Source organism: Mesoplodon mirus (genome assembly GCF_964341445.2).
Source record: "Mesoplodon mirus genome assembly, chromosome: 7".
Taxonomy (NCBI): Eukaryota; Metazoa; Chordata; class Mammalia; order Artiodactyla; family Ziphiidae; genus Mesoplodon; species Mesoplodon mirus.
The window spans coordinates 131,502,404-131,507,206 of record NC_138983.1 but is presented as its reverse complement, the minus strand read 5'-3'; positions in this window follow the sequence as shown (position 1 = coordinate 131,507,206).

Below are 4,803 nucleotides of genomic sequence, written 5' to 3'. Positions count from 1 at the left end.
CTTGCTCTGGTTTTGCTCCATTGTGTGTGTCTGCTACACATACTATGGCTTCTACCTACCTCCCCAGCCCACATCCATTCCTGAACTCACAATCACTGGATATACTCCCAGAGAATGAAAAATACATTTAATAGTCTAGAAGTAAACATACTGTCTCCCTTCTTTCCTTCCCTACCCAAATACAAAGGAATCCAAGAGCCAGTGTGTTCTCACCTGAATGACATCAAACAAGTTGGTGAGGGGCTCCCAGCAAGGAAGACCTAGTGAAGGGAGGGGCCCCACTCCCTTACCAGGTTGGCTCACATTAATAAAGCAACGCTGTCCCCCAATGTGTGTCTTCCTAGAAGTGCCAAGGCCCCAAAAGGGAAAAGTTACACAAGAAATTGTCACTGGGATTCAGTCTACCATACACTCCTAGAAGAACACTACTACTGATTAATAATGATATAAAATCATTAACAATGATTAATAATGATATAAAATTATCTTCATATACTAGCCACTATACTAAGAAACACAGACACACACACATATACACACATATATTTTATGTTATCTCTAAAATAAACTGAGGCTGGCAGTAATGGTCGGGGCCCAAGGACACAGCTGGTAAACAGTGATGCTGCAATCTGGACTCAGACCTGATTCCTAAACTTCTTATCCATTCCACTTCATCAGGCTGCCGCCCTCCCCTGGGAAGGAGGTCCTAGATGGCTGGCTGTGCGTGTGTGTCTGTGTGCGCCTGTGAACACATGCCTTCAGGGCTTGCTGTGATCACACCTGGGAAGACCAAAAACATCTGGGACGATGAGGACTAACGAATCAAGCAATGAACACACACACCGTTTATTATATGTAGTTCAATACTTTTTTTTCTTTTAATTCATACTGTACTTCCATGGCTCTAGCTACTTTACATTAAGATTTGACTGGGAAGCCTTGTTTGTCTCTAGGTACTAGCAGTTAAGTTTTTAGACCTTGCGCACAGCGCCAGGCACAGTACAGTTATAGCTACAAATACAGACGGCCAGACAACTCAGCTGCAATCAACCTGCGTTCTTTCCCGTATATGGCCCAGGGCAGGGGTTGCGGATGCTCCCTCTGCCTCACCCCACCCCCACCCCCATGTCAGGATTCTCCAGGGGCCACAATGGCCTCGGACCCATCCCTCCCCACCTTGGAGTCTAGGTTGAGTCGGGGGGAAAGCACCATGGGTTTGGGAAGATGATCTGGTCCATGCAGAGAGTGGTCTGGCCCTAGAGTGCAGGAGAGAGAAATGTGGGGAGCCACACACTGTTGTTGGCAGAAATGCTTGCTTTTACTATGCCATCTCAGTGCGTGGCACCCAAGCCCAGGGCCAACTCCCCAGACAAAACCAGCTGCCTTGCTTGGAGCAGAGGCCACCATTTTTTGCTTCTGCAGTGTCTCACCATGTTGAGAGAAGCAAGGAGGGCCAAGGGGCAGAGGTGACAATATTCTTTAATGCCTTCACATGTCGGGTACATCGTCTGGCATCAACTCCTCTTGGCAGGCAAGGTGCTTCTCGCCAGCAGCCAAGGCTCCAGTCCAGGCTTCCAGGCCTGCTGAGGACCTCAAGTCGCAACAGAAAACGATGGCCCAGACCCCTGAGCTTCCCCCGGAACGCCAAAACAGGGAGCTGGCTGGGTCCATCGCAGCCACGGCTGGAGCAGGAGTGAGGTAACAAGGCGGGCAGAGAGGTGGGGAGGCGGGGGCAGCTCTCTGCGCCGTGGACAAGGTCCTGCTGCACGTCAGGCAAGCAGGGCCGTTAAAAGGTGGTCTTCCAGAAAGTGCTCCTCTCGGACCCAAAAATGCATCTTCTGGAAGAAAACCTAGAGGTGGAGGGGAGTGGGGCCAGCCTGCTGGAAGCTGGGGGATGAGGGTCGAGGATGTTAAGTGGTAGATGGGATGATTGTCCCACAGCCTAGAGACGAAGGTCGGAGGAGGAGAGAGTCAGGAAGAGAGGTTCTCAAGCTTCCTACTGGAGTGGGCAGGTGGAGTCAGAGGGTGCCCTACCACCTGGGGGAAGAGAGGAGAGCGCTAGTTCTCCTGGGGGCCCCTAGGGAGGAAGGGCTGGCCTTGGCTGCCCTAAGAGCTAAAGACGCAGCATGGTATGGCGCAGAAAGGATTCTTCTGAGACCACACAGTCCTGAAAAATTCTCTCCCTAATCCTTCCTCCAAGATTTCACCCTAGACATGCTGCCTGCAAACGTATGGACATGGTCAAGCTTGGGTCACAGACAGGGCAATGGAGAGAATCCACTTCTATCAAAGCATTCCTCTTGCGCTTTCTTGGTCCTCCCCCTTCCTTGTAATCCCAAGTTCTTAGCGTCAGCGCTCTAAGGCAACCCAAGGATTTTAGCCAAAGCTTCACACTTAGTCCAAACCCCAACAAAGCTGGAGACAAAAGAGAGGCGGTAGAAGCAGGAATGACTTCTCTCCACCGTTTGCTCTAGCCAGGAGGAGGGAGGATGGATAGATGCATGGAGGCTTCACAGCCCAGGGACGGAAGATGAGCTTAATCCAAGACGGTGTGCTTCTTGCCACCATCCTCCTCTTCCCAGCTTAGAGAAAGTCCAAAAGGACCCTTCCCAGAGTAAGACTAGGCCAACACAGGAAGAAACACCCTCCTAGGTTAACACCGAGCAATACAGCAAGCTTCATCTTTCTCCCTCTCCCTCCCCCACCCGCCTCTCATTGGACCTCCCTGCCCCTCCTAGCACGTAAAGAAGACTTAAACTACCCTGGATTTCCTGGGAACCCAGACCCTGCCCTACGACTCATCTAAACTCCAGGCAGGCTCTAGTCCAGAAGGCTTGTCCTCTCCTGGCAGTGCACCTTCCAAGTTTGAGAAAGCCCAACCTCGCCAGTCTCTGACCCAGCCTCCAAGATCATGTCAAAGCTAGAATCCACCTTAGGGACAGTCTAGCTCAAGCCCCTGCTGTTACAGATGAGGCTCCAGAGGCTCAGAGACCGGGGCTGTGTGTGTGTGGGGGTGTGACCTGCCCAACAGCAGAGCCAGGACCCAGGCCCAGGTCCCCTGAACCCCTCAGCTCACTGCCCTTCCAGAGAGCTCTAAGTTGCTGATCTTGCTGTCCTGGAACGTTATCCCTTTGTCCCAGGGAGGGGGATGGGGGAAAGGAGAGAGTTACAGACATGACTGGCCTCTCCAACACCAGTCCTGTCAATTCCCCCCCAGTCCGCAGGAGTAGAGTGCAGACCCGCTGCTGTTCTCACCTGTCTAGAAACGGCAAAATCTTTGACACTGAGTGCAAGCTCTCAAACTCACCACATGAGTCCTCGCAGAAAGACTCCTACGTGACTGAGTTCTTACGTGAAAAAAACCAAACAACAACAACCAAGAAAACAAAACAAAACAATGCCCTGGCTGGAAGAAATAACATAAGAAATGGTGGTTTCAATGCTCCCTTACAAGCCAGGGCTGCCAGCCATGAGTCACAATGTTATTTATGTGTTTCACTCCCAGACTGAGCTGCTAGGGCAGAGGCCCCTTCTCTTTGACAGGCTCCTGAATAAAGGGGAAACGCTTTTGTGTGGGAGTGAACACAACTGTTGGTTTTCTCCTGGTTTGAAAATCCAAAAATTACTCGACGAGAAAGCTCCCACAAACGATCCGTGGTTCTTAGACATGAGGCAGGCCAAGAGATGCTCCCCACGTGCACGCACTGTCTCCCGGGTTCAAAACCCCAGAAATCAAGAGGGTTCCTTGGACATCCCTCCCTGTCACCTACTCCTCCGAGAGGGGCCCGAGAGGTGAAGCAAAAGCCGAACAATTCCGCGTAGCCAGGCCCACTATACCACTTTATTCCCAGCAAAGAGTCCTTTTAAAGTCATCCCAAAGGTCCCAATATGGTACCTTTAATAATTGAATAATTTAAATAAATAATTATGTATGGAATAAATTAGAGCATTTATCATTTGTCCTTTCCTTTCAAAAGTTTCGGGGAATAATTTTGACTTCTGGCTTCTCCAACCGGAAAATTCCTAGCAGCCTGCACTGTTTCTCCTTCTTTGGCTCAGGGCCCACGAACCCTGACCCTCACCAGGGTCTCCCATTCAAAGTCCCGGACAGGGACAGAAATGATCTTGAGCCGCTGGCCTGTGGGCATATGCACACTTCACAAGCATTACATGCAACTCCATTTGCTCACATCTCCTTTTCTGAAGAAGGGATATCAAGGATTCTAGATGACCATTATGGAATCATCCATCTCATCCTACTCCCCCTGGCGGGGATGGCCTGAGTGTGTATCTTTCTGTCTTCTCATCCTGCCCTTAGGGCAATAATGAGGCCTTCTCAGACAGACTGAAGAGTCAAAAACTTCCTTTAATCGCTAAAGTGGGATGCCCAGGCCAGTCCAAGAGAATACAATGTGCTCTTCTTTTGGGCTCGATCAGTGATCAGATCTACCTTTCTTTCCTCTGCCCTTTCCACCAAGGGGTCCACGAGAACAAGCAGTCTGGAAGATCTCTCCTTGCCAAACTGGTATAATCCTTTCCTGATCGAGAATCTCTACAAGCTCTGCCTGGGGCTGGCAGGATTCCTTGGGTCATCACAGGGAGAGATAGTAGTTAGTGTGTGAAGGATGGTAAGCATGCCCAGATGGGCCATCAGTTCTGTGAGCCAACCCCCCAAAGGCCCTAGATGACTCACTTTCCTAACCCACGGTCTTCTTTCTACTCCTTAGTGGTCTCATACCTCTCTGGGGCCAGAGGCTAGAGAAGGTGCTGGTTGCCCGCTCTGCCAGAACTTCCACTGCCAAC